Raw genomic sequence first — 22,906 nt, forward strand, 5'->3', positions numbered from 1 at the left:
CAGACGACAGAAAGAAATAAGGTCCTGTCGCCGCCGTGTTTTGTCTATAAAAGTTGTCCCGCTGCAAAAACCGTGCAGTTCCGCGGAAAGCTATAGGCATCCCTCGTTCAGTCGGTCACGTGGGCAATGACGGTGGCGCAGTGTGTTCCTCCGCGGCAAACCCAAGCGCCTGCTACAGCTCCCGTTCGCTCGCGAAAGTAGTGCACAGACGATTTGAGAATCGATCTGTGGTGACGACTTACTTATTCATACACTTACTTTACTTGCGTTAACCTAATTACTTACGTCACCGACCTATTTCACTCTACTTACTTACCCTTACCTTACCATACACGTACGTACCGACATCCATCGCGCGGCTCACTTACAAATTAAGCATCGGTTAACAATACCTGTTAACGTAACGTCTGATGTCACAATGAAACGTACTCCGCACCGCATCACAGGAAAATGCCTGCATCAATTAGACTAGACTAACAAAGGAACGTTTAAAAGCGGTACAAAGCATACACTGTAGTCGATGTCGCTAAACGTAGCTCGTCAGCAAGAAGATAAATCAGTAAAACGCAATTTCAGTTGCGAAATCTGACGAATACCTGCTTCGGACCGCGTCAGGCGTCACTACTTTCTATCGCGGAATAACGCGACCGAGCGCGCCCGAGCACATCCCGTACCTCCAGCTACGCTGCACGTTCTTAGCAGCAACAGGAGTTTGCAAGCTGCAGAGGGCACGGGAAGCGAATTAAAACTCTCTCCCGTTGCTGTACTTGCCCGACCAGGCGTGCGGATTGGATGGCAGCCGTGCGTGGTTTTTGTCGGCCGAACTACACACCACCAAAATGAATGTGAACGAACGGCCACTCCGGAAGTAGGCCCCGTATTCCTCCGCGCAGTGTTCTTACGGAAACAGTTAGGTCACAGAAGGCGCTCGCGGCGTCTCGCAACTGCCTATACCGCGCGTTCACCGGAGCGGATTAGAGGTTACCGAGATTAGAGATTAAGAGCTAGCCTTCCTGCGGCATTGCTCCATACCAGCTGGGTCGGGACGTTCGATCGAAGGACGGTGTGCAAATGTAACGAGAGGGAAGGGGGAGGGGGATTTAGTGGTATTGAAGTGTGTATAGTTTGCGCAGTGTCTTTTATGCGGTATAAGCAGAGGATGAGCGGACCGCGTTAATCCTATAGTCGCCGCCGACCCATGCTTTCCGAGAAAGTTGTTACTACACCGGTATATAGGGTGCGACTTATATGTACAGTGGAAAGGGTAACAGCGCAAAGCGCAGTATAAAGACGCACAGCTTGCTTCAGTTAGCGGTAGTGTTGAAGCGGAGAGGAAAAGCAGGGCATTGAGAGAGAGAGAGAGAGAGAGAGAGAGAGAGAGAGAGAGAGAGAGAGAGCAGTCGCGCAATGGTTCAAGAGAAAAAGGGCTACAGAAAATGTGCCCGGTTGGAAGTCACACAATGGATTATGATCGTTTAGAATGCTGTGACTGTATCTGGGCTGCTCGTTCACGTGAAGAATCGAATGCTGCGTGAAGGTGGGGGCGACGCTGCGAAGCTTGTAAATAACTATAGTGGACAAAGCTGCGCAAAAGCCTGCGCTCCGAGACTGTTTCCACACACGCAATAAAATATAGGACGTGTGGTTTGACATTGCTGAGGTAAGGCGGTAAGGAGCATAGTTTCGTAATAAAACTGCTAGATGTAAGCTTGGCGCTGCAGTCGCTGGACTGGCAGAAGAACCGTTGTCCTTAAACGATTTAGAAGCTTTAACTTCCATATAGATTGCAGGCTTTTTTAAACTCCGTATATGAGAAATTTAGTAGTATTTGGCACGCAGTTCGGATACCGAACCGCGCGCTGATCAACACGAAAGTATATATACTATACACATTTCGCACCCTTAATTCCTCTACAGCGCCGACACTGCAGTTTCTCAGCAACACTGCCATGCCGGTCAGATAAACCCGTCTAGTTACTCTTCCAACAACCAAGCCATCACTGCTGCCCGGAAAAGTAAGCTAATGCGCCGCCGTCACAGAGCGCAACATCTCTTGACAGACCTGTCAGCCGCAAGCAAACGCAACGTATAAGTAGGTCCAGACGTGTGATGATTGTGTGCGGCTTGCAGCAGACGACGTGGGAAAAAGACGGCAATAAAGACGGCGCGTTGTGGTGACGTGTGCTGTCCCGGGGATCGTGCTTTACCCACGCGCGATGCACGAACGTATACAAAAAAAAAGAAATGTTACACTGTTATAGTGCCTCACGAAAACGACGTCATGTTGCGGAAGCCGCAGCTGGCTATGACGAATAAGGAAGGGGGAACAAACTGCGTCGTCTGCTCGCCAGAAGGGAAGCAGAGGGCGCTGCAGACTTACGCGAATCGAGTGTTAGCCCGGCACGCTTCCAAAACGTTACCTTCCGAGTAGAAAAGGTCACGCGCACGACTAGCTACTGAGGGTTACAAGCATTTCCTTTCTCACTTATTAAGCCGCGAAAAACGTTAACTAAGTTAACCCACAAGCTAATCGCGTCGTGTAAGCATCAGGAATAAACCGCTAACGCATTGCTAGCTGTGTCAGCACTTGTAAGCTGTGTGTGTTCTTGTTCGGTATTTCGGGTCACCACCATTACGTAACTATCACACTTGAACGCTAACGGAATTACCGGCGCACTAGCGACCGCCTTTACACGCCTTGTAGCCCTATCAATGGCTATACAGGCAAGTCAGCGAGCATCAAAAGGATGACTTCGATCGTGCGCGCATCAACATATGTGGTCGCTGCTGGGTATATCGGCCAAGGCGCTTTAATTTGATGGCGGGAAATGCAAAATACCACACCTGTCCTTCTGTTCTTCGTTTTGCATAATAGTGAAAAATGTAATAAAGACTAGAAACCAGGTGCGTCAACACTGCATCAGTTTTCTTCAAAGAATTGGCCTTTCTAGGCGTATGGTAACACGTGCGTCGGGGGTATAAGAATTGGAATTACGGTCTTTATAGTCCGCCAAATATGCGAAACGATTTTTAATCTTTTTGTTATTGCTGTTGCTGCTAAGCCGCTGCTACTGTTACTGCTGTTGTTGCTGCTTGACCTGTGCAATGAACCACTATGCCTGCTATAAAAATGGTCGCAAGCTCCAATATGTACTGTTAGTTATCGCCAAGTCTGTATTGTCACTTCGTTTGCCAAAGTTCGCCATGCGCTACGTTTACTGGTCGTAAGGATCGTCAACAAGGCCAAATAGCCAAGTCACTGAAATATCAACATCGCTTTTTCTCGCCCCGCCCCCCTCCTCCCTTTCTTTTTGTTTTCTCGTTTTTCCTTCTCATGAGTGACAGTATGTAGCTCTACCTAGCGCACTGCTGCAGCTCCTTCGTCTGCGATGTGACGTAACAAGTTTTCGACACACGTGACGCAGATTCACGCTTACCGTGAGGAGAGAGGAACAAGTTCAAGAGAAATACATGCGAAGACCCGGCCACAATGAGCGGAAGATCGCGCTGAGGAACAAAAAGAATAAAAAATCGCGCACAAAAGACAGCAGCTACTAGTCGTGAGGACGCGTTACGTGATCCCTGAGCTCGCGGCCTTTCCTGCGTGTCACGCACAGTCAGGTAACGAAGAAAGGAGGCGATGGAAGGAAGTCATGTCGAGACAAAACGCGTCAACGCGCCGGTCGTGCGTGCAGCAGACGACACAAGCGAGCAGCCGCAGAAAGGAAAGGATCGTCGTTACCGACACGCACGCACAAACATGGCGGCGCCCCAAACCAGGGGGCAACGACAGACGACGCGCGGTGGTGTCGTCTGCTCGCGCGCAGGTTTCGTCTGCTTCGGATTCGCCGGCGTCGACCGGAAGCGCAGCGCTACCTGTCGGTGGGCGCATGCCGAAGAACGAGAGCGCCGAGTCACGTTTTCCGTCGTGATGTATAACAAAACAATACTAAAAAAAATGTGCTTCGTGCGCCCGAATCGGGCTTCTGCGGCGGCAGCCAACGACGAAACGCGGCGAAGAGGTGTCTCTTGTGCCTATATTTGCCGGTCGCTGCTATCTCTCTACTTCTGGCTTGTCTGACGGACGGGCGTGAGCAACTGGTGTTGTTGAGGCCTCTGGCATTTCGTGTCTTGCCGGGCTGCCCACAATAGCTCCGCATGTGACGTGGGAGGTCCCGAACTGCGTATGGAACAGGCACATCCTCCGCAACGTCCTTCAGCGGTCACGCGACGTGAGCGGACTGTCAAGTCATTTCTACGTAATATGAGCCTAGAATTCTGGCAGTCCGTGACAGCGGTCGTCTATGAAGACGGGCTTGCAGGAAGAAAAAAGTCCTACTGAGCAAAACGTAAAGTTAGACCTAGCATACAGCATAAAGGAATTTTTTTGCCACACCAGCCTAAATCAACGGGCAGAAACAGAATTGACAAAGCTTGTCGTCGTGCCTAAGTACAGCAGTGTTCGATAGTAGCATTTTTTTATCTGCTTTTATTAACTGCGTTCTCTTACATATCTACTTGAAAGTTCGTGCGTTACGTTTTTCTTTAACGCGCGTCTCCAAATATATATTGTATCTCCTAATGTGCTTTTATGCGGTTTATGCTGAAATGTCTGTATTTCTTATGGATGTCTGTATTGTTGATATGACACGATAACTCCTCTAGGTTAGCTTTCTGGTTTCGTGTTAAATGATCGTTCTACTAGCCCTCCTTACCGAGCGCCTCAAATAGATGCATGTAAACTACTTGGAATGAATGAATGGATGAATTAATTAATTGTATGATGTTTATTGCAGCGTGAAAATGATGCCGCAGGACTGGTTAAAATAGTGTCCCCATCGAATTGTGTAAAGATAGCATCCCACCACGCATGCCGCTGAAACGCGTGTCTTTCTTGTTTACAAAATAATTACGTCCGACATCACAACTGGCAACTTCACCGCAAGTTTCTTCTTTCAGTTTCGTTTTGTGTGCGACTGCGGAGCCAGGTGGTGAAACAATGCAACAAAAGTTCACGCAGCACCGCGGCGTATAATACAGTGAAGACAGAGTCGCTCAGCGTGCGCCTAATCTCTCGACACGGACAAATTGAAGCTGCCGCTTTGAAATGACAATGAACGATTGAGACGCATTGGGTGCCGGGGAAGAAAAAAAAAAGCGAAGGGCACATGTGTCGTGATGGGAACGACGCATCGAAGGAAGCGTGCATTAAGTGGAGAGAAGGCACAGAAAACGCCTTGAAGCGCTGGAGGCCGCGAGTCGTCCTCCGGCAGCAGTCAGGGAGCCCACACAGGCGCTGTCCACATCGTTCCAGCAGTAGCGCGCAGTATGATCACAGCCGCGTGAAAAGTGTCGGGGCCAGTGTGTGGGCGACATGCACGACAACCGACGTCTTGTTGGGGAGGTATTCTGTAAGCGTCCACCTAGCGGCCAAGTCCAATTCGTCTGCTGCTGAAGTGCTAGCTGACTGGCTTGGCTGGGCTGCACGTCTGCTCCAACCAGCACTTCAGCAGCAGACGAAGTGGACATGTCCACTAGGTGGACTCTTACAGAATACCTCCCCTGTATTCCTATTTCGACGTCGTTGTTTGAGATGCTGCCCTGTTGGGCAGGATCAAAAGTACAAGCGCGGGTGACCCGGACTTCGGCATGTGATCACATCGAAAGAGAGAGACAAAAGCAGAAAACAAAAAAATTCATACGCTAGTAATTGCACATCACACTGTTCAAAACTGACCAGGCTGTAAGCTAAGCCGCTCCTTAATTCTATCGGGCTCATTAGCTCGCAAACACATGGCGACGCAAGCCCGAAAAATGGCGCCCAACGTGGGGGAATAGCAGACGACAAGGTGTCAGTGTGGTCTACTCCACACTTGCGTATGCATCGAGGTTTCTGGTCAAAGCTGGTACATCGCAGTGGCATGCACGCAAATCTGCAAATCTACGTCGCACCACGTATACAATTTGGTTGTTCTTTAATAAGATAACGGTTTGTATCACGTACAGAAATCTCGGTGCACGTAGGCTTGCGTTTCATCCCGTAGGGATGGCGGGGTACGTCGTTGGGGTCGCGAGAACTGAACTTGCGAAGCCGCGCTCAACGGGCGCCTTTTCCAGAGGGTACGCAACTCAACCTTCTGCGTCCAATTGTGTCTCGAAGATGAGGAAGAAAAAAAAATAAAGAAAGAATAGCTCGGAGACTGCGAACCCTGTCAAAGGACTTGCCCGCAGCGCAAGACTGAAGCAGTTCAGAGGCGGTCATTGGAACGGCCCGACTTGTGCGCAGTCATGCGGGTACAGCGTAGCCGTATTTGCCGCACCTCTGCTGGGTACGAATGAACCGCTTTTTTGCAGGCATAGCTATGTGCTTTCTTTTAACGCCTCGGCAGCTAGTAGCCGCGCTCCCCTGATAAAATGAAGGACCCCGTGGAAATAGGACGGACTCAAATCTCAATACTGTCCCCCGTCCACTGTTTGATTTTCCGCCCGAGTGAACGAGGCAATATGTATAGGTAGGTCGTGCCCACGAGCTCCACGTTGTCTTTTCCTTTCGCTCGTTTTCTTTTTTTTTCTTTAGTTTTTTTTTTCTTAGTTCTCCTCCAAGTAAAGACCAGATGTCGGAGCAGACCCTTCTGTACGGAGCTTGAAACCGATATTCCACATATCCAATTTTCACAGAGTTTATGTGCACTTGGACACCTGGATCTCGGCGAGCTAGGCCCGGAAAGAAGGCAATATATGCACACATTTACATAACACGAGTCCCCGCTCAACTTTACCACTGTCGTTCTGAGGACAGAATCAGCGACAATACGCATTTACTCTATTTTTTGCGTTGCCTCAGTATAACGAATGTCGTTTTTTAGAAGGGCAACAACAGCACTTGCTAAAAGTAATTTTGCGCTCCCTGCAATACGTACATTGGAGACTAACGGCGCATATAGAGAGAACCCCCTTTTTTCGCAATTTAAAGACGCTTTCCGAGATTCACTCGGCCCTCTTAATGAAACTCGGAAAAGGTCTTAGATAGTTCCTCAATGAGGAAAAGGGGACTTACGGAACGTCAACACGGCCTTTTGTGTCGCGGGCCGTAAGTAAAATGTAATTCCTCGGAAGTTCACGAGGTTATATATAAGCACGAGGATTCAACCGCCAGTGGATACGCGCGTCGCCAGTATAAAACACGGCCATCGTGCCTGTAAACAAGAGCTAGCATCTAAATCCGAGAGACAATAACAAAAGAGGCCTGCTTATACGCCTCTCCAAAGAGTGTGTCACAGGTCAACTAGGATTATGCTGATACACTTGCTCCATCCTACCGTATGAGAATACGTACAGAGGGCCGGCCACAAACGTTTTATCGGACACGAGATTTGCCAGAGAAAAAGAAAACTTAATTTTCACGATGCCTGGGGTGATAGCCTGTAAACAAAAAAGACAGTCTCAAGCTATAGGATCACGCGAAGATGAACCAACACAACGCCTTCGTTGTTTCGCATTCATGCGGGGGCGTAGACAGTGGGAGGAAGGCACACCGAACCCCCCCCCCTAGATTTATGTATTTCAGGACGCTCCGCTGTGACTCCGCTGTCCGCAATATCTCATAGTCCGCAATGAGCGGACTACGAGGACTACACCGTAAAATAATTTAAACCCTTAAAAGTGAAAAGGGTGTAAATGTGTCTATAACTCACACCCTTAGGGAAACCGTTAAATAAATAACACCCTAAGCGTGTGAGCTATAGACGCATTTACACCCTTTTTCACTTTTAAGGGTGTAAATTATCTTACGGTGCGGTCCTCTTGGCTGAACGCACTGCACGTCTCATCGCTTATCTGGATAACTTTTACAACCCGTTAGTCGGGGGGCCGCGCATGCGCGTTGATAACGTGACAGCACGACGGCGCCAAGGTAGACGATGCGAGTGCGTCTCCACTATATAGCCGCATAAATTGTTCTCGCAATCAAACGCTCCCGGAAAGCGCCTTCCCGGAGTTCTTTCCGCTGCACAGAACTGCTCGCCGGCAGAAGACTCCGCTAGCTGCGCCTTCGATGTCCCCCCCCCCCCCCCCATCCACCCCATGCGCACCTAGCAATCCATTCACGATGTACACTCATCGGCGGCTTGATGCAGTAGGCAGGCAGCGTTCGGCCTCGCCGCCGCTTCGAGCGCGTCGCTTCGCGAGTCACCGCGCGTTCCTTTCTTTTCGGTTCAAGGTCCGCGACTGTCATTGTTGTACTCGCAGGCGCTGCCCGCCCGAAGAACGGTCAAGATAGAGGGCGCGTCGAGCGCGGCGCTGCTGCCGCCCCCTGGCGGCAGCACCTCTCGAGGAAGGCCTGTGGACGAGAACGCTGAACGCGGTCAGTTGCGAAGGAAATAATAAAAAAAAAGCGCCACGTAATTATCATCGTCAACATCGATCTTCGGCGGGAATGATGACTATTATCATCACCATGAGCCTATATATGTCCACTGCAGGACGAAGGCCTCTCCCTGCGATCTCCAATTACCCCTGTCCTGCGCAAACCGATTCCAACTAGCACCAGCAAATTTCCTAATTTCGTGGCACCACCTAGTCTCCTGCCGTCCTCTACTGCGTTTCCCTTCTTTTGATACCCAATCTGTCACCCTAATGGTCCAATGGTTATCTAATCTGCGCATTACATGACCTGCCCAGCGTCATTTTTTTTTTCTCTTGATGTCTTTTGGAATATCGTCTATATCGGTTTGCTCTCTGATCCACACCGCTCTCTTTCTGTCTACTGACTATAAGCTGCACTTAATGATCGTCCTATAGCGGGATCCGAAGTTGACTCGAACTCCACCTGAGAAGATCAGCGAGGCAGCGACACGTTTAGATAAGTAGGAAAAGAAAGAAAACGTACACACTTGCGCTTGCGTGTGCGACGAAACGGCGTGGTCCCTATTATGTTCTTCCACCAGCGTCCCCTAGCGATATATGTTTTCAATGCGCATTGAGGCCACTTAAGTCAAATGAAGATTTCAGCTAAAGGAGTGTCGACACATATTTTTCGAATGTGTGGGAACTGTACCACACGCTTCTCGCACGTAAAATGGCGCCACTCAGTAATCATATACGAATAGAAGTGCCGGACCCGTCGTCATCGACATTATCGTGACGTCGCGATTCAGAGGGAAATTTGCCGACGTCATGGAGCAATACGACTAGGTACGACGACGTCGGTAATCAAGAGTGCTGCAAGCGTTTTCTTTGGCTCCACCCGCAAGAACTGATCGAGCCAGTGCAGCATGACGTCATGACAGATTCACCTCCACGGGCGTACTGAAAACTATGCTGGTTCGCAGAAACGAAGAAATTAATCAAGAAACTAATATTTATTTATTTATTTACTTACTTACTTGCGAGGACTTGAGCCTTCATTTATCGCAAACAAGGAAGTGCGCCAAGTCGAAAATTTCGATCACGTCGGTGCTCCTTCAATAACAAGCTGCAGCATCTAAAGATGAGGCAACCTAACACCACCGGGCACCGGGTTGCATGCATGCCTGCCCCTCGCAAATGGGGGCGAGCACCACTACGTAAAAACGCTTCACGTTTGTTTGCCCTCCGACAACGCGCCTCTCTCCATATACGCGATAAGGAAAGGGTTGTTGCGCAGGCCGAAGTACGCTCTCGCATCGACGTCGTAATTGCGGCTCTTGGACACCCGCCCGCCCGCATGCAGAAAGGTGCGGCGTTGGGCCAAGCTACGTGGATACATCGTAAACGGCGGCGAACCTTGAAGCTCGCCGCCCATCAGCTCCGCGATTGGAAGCCTCGGGGCTTCTTCGCCTCAACGTCTCGTTGTTCTGTCCTATGTGTGTGTGTGTCTGTACGTATGTATACTCTCGGCCAAGTTGTTACTAATCGTTCTGTCTGTCCATCACTGGCATACGGGCTATAGCTTTGAAGCCCATGCCATTCGTGGGTACGGCGGTCTGCGGACAATTGTTTGCTTATTCGTCATAGGTGATGTTGGCGTACATGCGTGGATGATGCCGGCTACACCTTTTGTGTTTGGTATGCAAAAGGTAAGATTATGCTTTCACCGCCATAAGCACGACATCACGAGAAGAAAGAAAACGTGAAGAATATGTTTCATTGAGCATGCTCAATGCATACTTTGCACTACATAGGCTTCTTTTTTTCTTTTTCTTCTTTATTATGCTAGAACGAGAGAGCCGGGTTTGATCGTACTGCGAACAACGTTAGGTCTTTGATTGGCGAAATTATTACAACGCGACCATGACAACGCCCTACCCGAGAGTATGGCCTTTGCCGCATGCAGTTATTACGCGTATGCAAATGAACTCTCGACTGCGATGCGTGCAAAAGTCGTAACCAGACACACCACGAATCAGCGATACAAATGAGATCAGAGACTGTGGCACCGCATAAACGTGACTGCATAACACGCGCACCATGTAAGTGGATGTCATAGTTATTCAGCACTATGTTGTAAAATTTCACTGGCAACACGTTCAGTAGTATACTGCACGAGATGCTCGGAATGCCGAGTGATGCAACCGTGGAGCGAAGTATACGAGCAACAAACGTTATAGAACTTTATTGCAGCAACTCCCCCGGAAAGAAACAGCCGCCTGCCAATTCACGAGCCGTTCACCTAAAACGGTCAGTTGTGCGGCGAGGGCTGCATGAATTGTCAGCGAATCGGTGGCAAGTTCCGGTTACATATGCTACCCAAGTATGGAGGGCTCGCCCATCGTCCGCTACTAATACTGATGATGTTGATGGGTGGTTTCGTTCCTTGAAACGGGGCGGTGGCATGCACTACAACATACCTTTTAAAAAGGGTACAGGTTCCGCCTTCTTGGGACTAGATACTGCCAGTGAAACGCAATAAACAGGGACAGACGGAGGGCTGTAGTGAGTGTGTTGTACCCTCCGTATGTCCTTGTTTTTTCCGCGCTTCACTTGCATGCAGTACCTTTTAGGTTCCTAAGCAACTTTAATACATTTATGCATGTATTAAATTCCACCTTCCTTGCCGTTTATAATAAACGCGTGAAGCTTCAGCAACTCGCTCTGTTGGCGCGACGCCTCCCCACGGCAAGCTTCCGCAACAGAACCCCGACGCACTGCCGGAAAAAAAAAAAGCCGCTCCATGCATCTCCCCAGGTTCAGGTGAACAAGCCGGAAGACGGATGGAACCTCCTTTCTGCTGACATTAATGGCTGCCGAAAACGCGACCGCGCGCAGCGAGGGCCTTGCCCAGCCCCGCGGCTGCCACCCCGCCGCCCTTGCCGTCTGCGTCTTCCCAGGACGAGCGCGGCCGCCATCTTGACTTCTTTTTCTTATTGCCGCCGTCTGCTCCGCATCGTCATTTCGTCTGCTCGCTCGGAGGCGGGGGGGGGGGGGGGGGGGCAGACGACGCAGATAGCGAGATGCAGCAGCAGAAGGCCCGGTGCGTCCCACAGCCGCGAGCAAGCGAGAGATCCGGTATTCCGGGCCTGTGACGTGTACGCTAGGCGACGTATGCGCGGTCGCTTCCTGGTAGGCAGCAGAAGTGCTTGGCCGGCAGGTATGCAGCGCCGAGGGCAGGAGTGCTTGGCCGGCGGCCGCGGTATGCGACATACGAGAAACGGCTTCTTTCAATGGATCGGCATGGCTCGTTAAGCACCAGGCTTGGTATAGTGGCATTCCGGTCGCTGACGTAATTTAATTTTGCTCTGCTCGCTGCGCTGGCCGCGCTCTGGCAAGTGTGTACCCGAGGTTCTTTTTACTCACACCATAGTTGCGAAATTCATTTTCGAAGGCCGGTCGCATCCCGACGAGTATAATTTCATGTTAATCATTAGATTCAGGTGCGTGCATGTTTGTATGTGTCTGTAACAAATTTAACACAACAGTTGCACGCTGTGTCTTTCGTCCGGGAGTTAGGACCTCAACGGGAGCTCAAATTTGTTTATTTATTTATCGTTTATTCATTCATTAATTCGAAAAACCTCACAGGCTCCAGCAGGAGTAATGTGTGAGGGGGGGGGGAATTATACAATATATATGTTCATAAGTGGAAGCATTACAAAGAAGAGATAACTGGTATACGAGACGTATGATAAGACACATAAAACGAGGTGACGTTACATAATAGTTAGTTTTGCTTTACATTCACACAGGAAAATTAATTAGTGCTGTTTCTGCAAAAACACGCCTTTTGGGTGAAAAATCATTCCTTGGCGTACGTGCTATCGACAAATCCGTGTGGGCCTGTACTAACTTAACCACAGGTAGTGCAACCGTCCCTACACCTTCGAATTCAAGAGTGATCAGCGTGGCGGTTGTTAAAGCGAGGACGTGCGTGAATTCCAGTAAACGAGATGACTATTAGCAGCACTGGAAGAAACAGGCATGCACTACTGGCTCTAGCGCCAGCCAATTACCACACTTCCGTCAGCTTACTGGCCTGCCCACAGATGGCACTACGCTGAAAAAGCGTTTAGCACAGAGAAAGCGGGAATTATGATATTTAATGAACAGACGAGTAATGACGTGGTATCAGTTCAACAGGACGTCATACCCATGGTCAAGCACTGTAAATGCTTGGGTATAATACACACACACACACACACACACACACACACACACACACACACACACACACACACACACACACACACACACACACACACACACACACACACACACGCACACGTGTGTGTGCGTGTGTGTGTGTGTGTGTGTGTGTGTGTGTGTGTGTGTGTGTGTGTGTGTGTGTGTGTGTGTGTAAACAAGGAGAATTCCTCCTCACGTGCCTACCAGGATAACCTAAATATGAAGGGGAAGCGGAATAATGATACACAGAGCACTTCGGGGTTACAATAAATACGAGGTGGTGCGAGTAAACTGCAAAATGTGCAATGGTGCCAGCGCAAACGTTCGTAAATGCAATTATGTGCAGGCGCGTAGCCAGGATGTTGTTTTTTCGGGGGCAGACGGGGGTCTAAGGTTCCATTATTCTTATTAAGTTTACCATGCTTGGTACATGAAGCTCACAGGGTCCCATATGTTATCCCCAAGACGATTTGAAGGAGAAAGCCAAAGTGCCGATGCATTAAAGACGGAAACATGACGTACACATCTCCCTTAATTCGCTTAGTCATCCCTCTTAATTCGCTTAGTCATCCCCTTCACTTCGCTTACTCATCCTCTTAATTCACTTGTCATCCCCCTTAATTCGCTTAGTGTACTTCGCTTAGTCATCCCTCTTAATTCCAAAGGTCGAGCGTTCGACTCCTACCCAAAGTCATGAGTTCGAGTGCCTTAATTAACTTTATCTTAACGAACTGTGGCTTAATTAGCGTCGCCTTCATTATCACCAAAGGCCGTGGGTTCGTCTTACATTAATGGTTATCGCAAGGAGCGCTCTATGACATCCGCGGTAGGCAGCTAAACGCACCTAATCGGCACACAACCGACTCCGTTGGCTGCTTGCCCTCCGCCGACCGCCTTCGCTATTGATACGTTCGACATTAGGATGCGCTGGGGTGTGTTCTTGCGAACACCTTTTGCGTAAGAACGCTTTTGTTAATATGGGCCCGGGTGGGCACTGAAAAGCGAGACAGTGCCTGAGGCGTCATCATCTGCTATTACTACTACTACTGCTGTTAAAGGTACTGTTAATGCACTATTACTACTACTGCTACTACTACTACTACTACTACTACTACTACTACTACTACTACTACTACTACTACTACTAATAGTAGTAGTAGTAGTAGTGCTACAACAGCGACGACTGCGTCAACGACGCTCTACTATGTATGTCAAAGCTTTATATAACCTCGGCGGTCAAGCGAGTGAAGAAATGGGTCGCAGTTTGAAAGAAAGAAAACTGTTCTCTTCTTGTGTTGCTTGTTGTAAACTTCACTCGTCTATCTGCATAACAGTCGACATCAACAAAAACAACTGATTTTGATTGTATAGGCTTGTACCGATACCATCTAATACATCACTCGTGATTCATAATTCCAGAGTATACCGCGGACACGTCGAGTTTACAACATTCGACTGCACTATAACGCCAGTGCCTTTCATTTTTATTTGTTGTTGTTTCATTTTTTTTTCCTTGTTCGTTACACAACTAGACGGTTCTTCGCAGCTACCTCTCCCCCTCCCCTCTCTTTTTTCGGCACTGAGATCCCGAATGCGCATGCGCGATTACAGCTCGGGACCCAGCACGAGTAACGCAACGCGGGTGACGCAACTGTGTTTTCTGCCCAGTGCGCAGAAGGCCAAGAACTCGCGAAGAAAAAAAAAGCAACAAAAGAAAGAAAAAGAAAACAAAGCGCGAGAACTCGCGGATGCATATGAAACGAAGCACGACGGTGCCATAATTAAGCAATGCTCGCCGGCCGCCGCTACACCGGTTACCACACCGCGTTTTCCGTATACGTACGAAGCTCCCCGTGACATAACGAACGAAACCAAACAAACAAAAGGTATTATTAATCTCGCACACAGGTGAGGTCTGCAGTCATGAGAAGAGAGCGCAAATCTACGCACGTGTTCGTCGCAAAAACAAAGAAACAAAAAAGCAAGGACAAAAAAGAAAACTCGCGCGCGCGAGTGGATTGTGTTAGAAAGAGTTGCGTTCGCACACACCGCGATGTGGTGTGTGCGGCTGCGCAGAACGGAGAGAGGCGCGCGACATGACGCAAGCACGCGCGCCATCTCTCTCTCTCTCTCTCAACTGTCGCTCTGTGCCACACATGCATCGAGCGGCGAGTTCGGACGGTGGTCACGTGATCAGTAAACACGCGCGTCCTCGAATTCTGCGCGCGCCCGTACGAACGAGTCATCAACGTACGTGTCGGCTAAAAGCCTTTTAGCTGCCAGAAACTGTCGCGAAGGACTTTGACGCGGACAAGAGCGTCGGAATGCACCGTTAGCGGTCCCGAACAGCTGCGCGACATTCCCGGGTACTCGGATGTTCAAATTGTTTCGCTCTCCCCGGTGCTTGTTGGGTTTGCCACGTGGGGACGAAAGGGCGTTACGGCGATGTTAGCCTAATACGGCTAAGTTTCTTCCTCCCGCTGCCGAATTTGCGTATATTATCGCCGCTACGTCACCGTATAATGATGATGGAAATAATAATAATAATAATAATAATAATAATAATAATAATAATAATAATAATAATAATATCCTTCAATTCACTCGTGAAAGGAGGGAGTTCGAGAAAAATAAGCTCACAAGTCAGCTTGACTAGTTCCCGGCTCCCCGGAGTGCAAAATACAAGAAACGAAACGCTTTTCGCATAGCAACATGAGAACCACAAACAAATAGTAACGCAGCAATAACTCGTCCGCAGCAGTGGGAATAACTGACTCGAGAAATAGAAAGCTTTTAAACTGCGTGAAACACCAATGTTAGAGGAAACGCACAAACATGAAAAAAGTGCAAGTAAAAAGCGCTACATAACGAAACAAACGATGAAGAAAAAAAAATGGTACACGCCGTGTAGTATGAACAGCACGTTGTTACTTTGCGGTGCATATAGCGTACATGCGCAGAGATGGAAAAAAACATATGAAATTCTGTCATGTGAAAGGAGTTTTGCGACAGAAAAGCTATTTCAGTTCCTGCTTCGGCGCTATTTCGGAAGTGAACCCGTTGTTATGGCACAAATTTAACAAATGCGGTAGCGTTCTGTTTAACCATTTGTTGTCTGTATCCGGTCCTGCACGTTTCGATTAGCCATGGCTCTGTGCTTCGACACTTATAAGGTGCAGTTCTTTTAGAAAGCCACGCCAACCGTAGGAATAGCTGCGATTTCTTTACTTCAAGCTTATAACGTTAACACAAGCAATGCGGATATAGCTCGTCTATTTTCCTCATACAGTACTTCAAGAACAGAGGGTGGGAAGGGTTACTCATGGGGACGTTTTCAATATTTTAACATTTCTTTCTGCAACACAAAAAGACATTACCATTCTTAAAAAATGTGTTGCTACTTGACGTATTCATATAATCGATTGAAGTTGTCTAACATATTGATTGATTGATTGATTGATTGATTGATTGATTGATTGATTGATTGATTGATTGATTGATTGATCACATCCCAAAGCCACACTGTGGCCACGAGAGACGCCATAGTGAAAGGCTCCGGAATAATTTTGACCGCCTGGGGATCTTCAACCTGCGCGCGAACTATTTAATAGCCAAGACTCGTGCTGCCTTACGGGCACGTTGTATTCGCGTGGATGCGGTATTCCGGGTCAGGCGCGCAGGTCGCATAATCGAAACGCAAAGCGCTCTGGGCGCTACGTACGAAAACTCGATATAAGCATGCATGTGTACCAAACGTTGGCACGTTTTCAAGATGTCTTTCAAAGTGGGGTGCCAAACGTTTCCGTGTTTATTATTTTTTTTTCTTAATGCTTATAAGCATCCTTTACGAAAAACCGCAAAAAAAAAACCTGTTTTGCGGACGAGTTTTCCACGTATTCCGTTTCGTTTTCTCGTTAGGTCACGATACTATTTTGTTTCTTATTGCCGCTCTCTATCAGCATAAGCTGTTGTACGAATAGCAAAAACCACATCCATGCAAGGACAGGAGTGGGCGCAAAAAAAGAAAAAAAAAAAGCCGGAATACCTGAAATGCGGCACAGAAACGAAGCCATGCGGAATGGACGCCAGCTGCCACTGGTCATTAATTATTCGCTTACGAAGAGAAAAAGAAAGAAAGCGCGCGTTGTTATTTTGTTAACGACGCAACGGAGTTATAGCGTCGAATAACGAAATATAGGGTGGTGGCGTCACAAGCACGACCAAGTCCCCCTTACGCAATTTGTTTGTAACGTTGCGATGAAACCGCTTCACTTTAGCAAAGCTTTTGTTCCTTCTGTAAGATTAATAAAAATGCTGTATGTCTGTTGCATGTATGCATTCTTGCTTTATACGCTTTCTGTGCTTGTGTTATATATATATATATATATATATATATATATATATATATATATATATATATATATATATATATATATATATACATGTACTGTGTGTGTGTGTGTGTGTGTGTGTGTGTGTGCGCGCGCGCGCGCGCGCGCCTTGAACACGTGACCAAGGTCTCTGTCAAGTGGAATAACTTTTCCCATTTCTCTTCGGACTTTTCTCCATTCATTATTAAAAGAAAAAGAAACATTGAATGGAATTAAAGTTCACACAGTTCCAGCTAATGAGCTGACCAATGGAGGGCGATGACGTCAGCGCTTTGTGACAGTGCGTAACCGGCTCCACCTATTGCGTATTCTACGTACACAAGCTTCGGAGTGCCGCCATCTTCGTCTGTTAGCACGACCGGTTCTTTTTCTTTCTTTTCTTTATTCTGTTATTATTATTATTATTAACTGTGTAACGACCAGCTAACTGTATTATGCGACAAATTCGTATGCGTGTAAATGTACTAAGAGCTATGCGTTCGGCAGGACCCATACGACGCCGCGTTAATTCGACAACGCAGCGCACAAAGTTGAGAATATTGTTCGCATGATAATGTTGCTCATTAAACCATTCTTATAACAATAATGTCGTCGGCAAGATGGGGGGGGGGGGGGGGCTCTATGCCGTAAAATAAGGTCGTCAATAATGCTGCTAAAGCCGGCTTTCAAGGATCAAAACCGGATACTCCCGCAACAGAAAAAAAAATTAATAAGGCTGGATGACAACTGTCAAGAAGTAAATCTCTGATTTTATTGGAAATGGAGAACGCGCGATCCTTGATTATCAAGAATTTCTCTCGTCGAAAGGGGGACGGAAAAGAAAATGAAAGAAAGCAGAAATTTCGATGCTTCTGTAGTCATTTAACGACCGCCTTCTTTCTTAAGAACGGTCTGCATTCGTTCCGGAACCTTCGAGCTGTCATGTTCCGCGATCAAAGGCGACATTTCTAATATTATCAGCGCGAAAAAAAAGAAGGAAATAAAATAAAACTGAAATTAGGTTTTCGTCCATACAGCTCATTGGACATATTCATGTCAAGAGGCGCCTTTTGATTAAAGCAGCATGAAGGTGATGAAAGAAGGAATGAGACGGGAGATGTAAGGAGTGAATATACAAGTGCGGAAATTGATTACGCCGCGTCGAGAACATCGCTGTGCGCTTTGGGACAGGAGCGCAATATCAAAGGTGAGTCCGCGAATTATCCTACGAACCGTGGGAGTGAATTTGTAGAGAAAGCCTTTCTTTCCTTTTTTTTTTCTTTTTGACGTAGTTTTTAAACAAAAGAAAAATGAAGAAAAAGAGATGCGGCAACAGAGAACCGAAATGCGCTTCGGTATGGAACCGTGAAATAAGAGTCGTATGCTTTCAGTGCCTGAATAATATAGTCGGGCGGGCCTTTGACTGCCGCGTTTATTCCAATATAATCCGATACTCTTTCGATGATGCCTGTATGTTCGTTGACATAAAAAGGCTGTACCTTACGTTGCATTGTAAGAGAGAGAGAGAGAGAGAAGGCAGAGAGGTTAACCAGACTGAGTCCAGTTTGCTACCCTACATGTGGAGAGGGAGATGGGTTTGTGTGTGTGTGTGTGTGTGAGAGAGAGAGAGAGAGAGAGAGAGAGAGAGAGAGAGAGAGAGAGAGAGAGAGAGAGAGTCTAACGCACTCTCATATGCTCTAAGTTAGGTGCAGGATGTCTATAGTCGGGCACTCGAGTCTGTTGCTTTCAGGTAGCGAAGAAGCGCTATAGCTGCTTTCTGGGCTAATGAACTGTGAGGCCAGGTTCTCTCAAGATCTTAGCATCTGTAAATGGCCTATCGTTATGCAAAATAGAAGTGAAGCGTGCAGACAGGACACAAGAGTAGAGAAGTGGACAACACGAACGCCTATCGTTCAGCGCATTCATTTTGAAGAAACCAAAGGTTCAACCTGGAAAGTTGCGCCAACCTTTTTTTCTGCACAACAACGGAGAAAGAACGAAGAGATGCTTTGAAATCTGTGACGCCAGCTAACGTTCTGGAGCTGCTGAGTTTGTGGCGCGAAATTTACGAAAAGTGGAAATGGGTTTTAATTTCTCCAGTAATAAATTAATCAACGCTTCTTTATCAGAGTAAAAATAGGGAGTTAGACTAAGTAATGAGTAAGTTAACAGAAGTAAAGATAACTTACAAGAACGAACTTTTTCTTCCTTTTTCTTTTCTTTTACGCAGGCGGATTGGATAGCAGGCAGGTGAGGAGATGCGCCTTCTAAATCGATATCATCGCGGCCTTCTCGGTATATGTGCGTCTGAAACGCGATGGACGGAAATATGGACACGACAAGACGTGAGGAACGAATAGTGACTATAGCACTTCTACTGATGACGAGAGCAAATTATCTTGTTGAGTCACGACAAAGAAATCTGTATCAGGCACGCGAAGTCACCGTGGTCACTTGCGAATGCAGTGTGATAAACGAGAAAGCCCACCTATTTAACTGCTGTTGCCTGACTGAAGTTCGCCGATACCATGGTCAGGCTAAATATATTCGAGGAGCCTTTTTTTTTTCTTTTTTAATTTTTGAGCCTTCCGATTTCTGAGCATCAGATGACCACGGTTGTTTTCTCCATATGCTAACCCATGGTCAAATTCTGTATAATGGCGGTGTTCTTGAGCCAATCAGAGAGGTCGTGGCAGCCTTGCGAGCCAATCAGAACTGGCAAGATGGCGCATTCCGCAGTGTGGCGAAATTCGAGAATGTACGGAGTGCCACCCGAGCTTAGATTCGAGTAAATGCGGTATGTTAGGAAGGCAACACCGATGGTCGCACTTTGCTTCACCATAATCCATAAGAAAATGGCGGACGGGGGAAAGGGGGGGGGGGGGGGAGTGTTGCCGAGTTTCGAGGTGGTGTAAGCACAGATTTATTCATGAAGGCCGCCAGCGGGAATTCCTGCATACGGTGGAATCCTAAAGGACTCAGCTTCGCATTCTTTATGAAGTAACAATTGTATAATTCAGCAGCTGTAGAGAACATTGTTAACGACGCAAGTTTACCGTATTTACCGGGTGACGGTCCGTGCCGACCAAATAGAACACGGTAAAAGTTAGCCAGCGCTTTCGAAACATGTACGCTGACCACGCTATAGCATTACGACGCATTTAACAATTAAAATATATTTTGGGTTGCCGTTCTGGACATTGATAAATTACGACATATTGTCCAATTCGCCATCTTGCCCGCTCTAGTCTAGCTGATATTGGCCCAGAGGTCTCCTACGGCCTCTCTGATTGGCCCAAAACGTGGCCATTGCAGAAATTACAGAATTTGAGCCAGTGGCTCAATTTAGTAAAAATGGCACCCTCAGTGAGTGTGATCAATGGGACTAGTACGGTCGCCGCTGTTTTCTTTCAAAGGTTTCGCTTAATCGTGGCGTTCGCGAAGGGTGATCGTTTTAGCACTCGCGCAGTTTATAAAAACTCACAAACGCCGAAGAGCCGGCCTTCCTCCAAACGACTTCGATGCTTAGAGGCACTTTGTTTCCTCATTTCTTTTCTGGGGGTATTTCTGCAACCGAAAAGCGAAGGGCTATCTGATCAAAGACGCCCTCGAAGCTGATAAATGGTTTCGCCGAGATGCTGCTCAATGGCCGATGCGCAAGCAGGGACGGAAAACTAAAAACGACGAAACTACGCACCGCCGCCAAAGCGCGCCAAGTGCCACAGACAATGCCTTATCTAACGGTATGCGCGGAACCGAGCTAAGAACTCCCGCAGGGCTTCGCTGAAACGCATGAAGCGAAAGGAAAGTCACGACGCTCTTCCGTACCCCGTCTAGTTTCTTTTCTTCTCGGCTCTCCGGTTTGTTTCGTTATCTCACACCGCCCCGAAGCCTCCGCTCCACGCCTTTTTTGCCTCGAAGCGGCCGAAGGCCTCCGAAGAATAAGAACGTTCGCTCGCATAGAGTTAGTTGGCCGCTCTCATTGCAGACGCGCGCCGTGCTTGCCGTACAGCAGACGACGCCGACAGAAAACGCACGAGCGCTGGGGCAGACTGCAGTGAACTGTGCTCGCTACAGCCGTCCAGACGACGGCGACGAAAACGCGCGTAGGGTGCAGACGACAGCGAACTGGCTCGGCTACAGCAGACGACAATAACGCACGGGGGCTAGCTAGCAGACGACGGCGAACGCGGACAACGGCGCGTGAAAGCAGCGTCGTCTGCATGCCGCCTACCGTTGCCCAATCGTCGCCTGCGACGAGGTGAAAAAAGCTATAGATGAAGAGAGAGAGCGCGCGAGAGAGTGCAGCCTATGCAAATTCCAGCGCCTTATGTACCGAGTGTTCGCCCTCGCTCGCGGCGGCACCGCTAGGAAAAACCGGGGCAAGCCTTGGGGGGAGCGGGTCGCGTTTTTTGTTAACGAGCGATGAGAGAGAGAGCTGGCGACGAGAAAACAAAGGGTCGCCGCCGGCGCAGAAGGCACGAACGGCGTTGCATTGCGGAAGCGGGCCGCCACGTGCTAGGGGGCGCCACCCTACACCCCGACTTCGAGAGCCGCTGCCGTACCTTCTCTATACGCAAAGAAATGGCTCCCGAGTTGTGCAACTAATATACTCAAATACCCCTAACAACGTACCTCTGATCTCGTTTTTCAGGTTAAAGCCTTCTTCTGTCGTTATCACTGTTCAAGCATACACCCTCAAGCAGCGGCTTACGCCAGAGTTACCAGCTGTTTACAACGTTAACAATCGTTTACAACGCTGACAAGCTGATCGTTACTGAAACATATTGTACGCGCCGTTTTCTTTTTTTAGGTGCGATGACCCTACAATTGCAGGCTAATTAGATTCGTACATTCGAGTCCAAAACCCAGCGAGCCATTTGGTGCCGCGAGAGATCTGAATTCCTTCGATCAGTGACCCCAAGCACTATGACAATTACAGGTCCATCATTCACTTCAGTCGGACAGCGAAAATACGTTTATACCCGTCTAAACTGCTGGTCTCACTGGTCAGACTGAGACCGCGAGGTGATATTCACCTCTTCCAAATGTGTCTGTACTGACTTCACCCAACAACGCGCTTTGCTATCCGGCTCTTCCATTGCAACGTCGGTCCAGTTAGCTTTGTCCCCAAGTGTACTTATACGGGCGTCCCTGGTACGACGCGCCTGTCTCATTTCTTAAGCGCGATTATTTTTCGCGTCTTGCAATTCTCTCAGAATACAGTCATATCTATACTCTGCTCTTCCCGCGCGGAACACAAGGTCCACAAACTTTCCTCCCCGACTGCACGTTCTTTAATTATGGGCGCCGCGGCCACAACCAAACCCGCGCGCCTACTTCCTCGATCGCTTTAAACTTCCCCGCACGCGTGACGATTCAGCCATTCCAAAGAATAACGTTTCTTTTTATGTTCTCTAAGAACGAAGCACACTTAGCCTGCAAGGCCACCCACAATCGTGTGTATATTTCTTTGTTTCTCCAAAACGTTATCCTCCCACGACCTTTCCCTGATGTGGGAGAATGCCGCAACCAAGGCAGGCTCACTGTTAGTTTAAAGAAAGAAAGAAAGAAAGAAAGAAGCGTCTTTAAGCCCACCCAAACCAATGCGTCGTCCTTTATAAAGCCGGGGTAAACGCGTTTCCGGTAGCCTCCGAAAACAATGCATTCTCCAGACCGGGGAATAAAACAAAGCAAGTAAAAAAAAAGAAAACTAAAGAAACGGCGGTGCCCCATTCTAAGCGTCCTCTGTAGAGTCCTTCCTTCCTCCATGGCAGCGTGAGGAAGACGGGATCAGAGAGGGCCTCCGAATTCCTCCTCCGTCCGGTCAGGCCGACCCACCGAAGCATCGCGCGGCAAATCGCCTCTCCGACCGGGACACAACAATCGAAATGAACTTCTTATTCCCGACCCGCCGCTTCTCGATTTCCATGTGGGTC

General features: G+C 48.2%; 1 protein-coding gene across 1 annotated transcript in view; it reads right to left on the reverse strand.

Moving 5' to 3' along the window:
• Window positions 1-22,906, reverse strand: part of LOC139049110 (transmembrane protein 114) — a 103,343-nt gene that overhangs the window by 65,867 nt on the left and 14,570 nt on the right. The gene's annotated exons all lie outside the window — the stretch shown is intronic.

The sequence above is a fragment of the Dermacentor albipictus genome, chromosome 8, assembly GCF_038994185.2.
Source record: "Dermacentor albipictus isolate Rhodes 1998 colony chromosome 8, USDA_Dalb.pri_finalv2, whole genome shotgun sequence".
NCBI classification, from domain to species: domain Eukaryota; kingdom Metazoa; phylum Arthropoda; class Arachnida; order Ixodida; family Ixodidae; genus Dermacentor; species Dermacentor albipictus.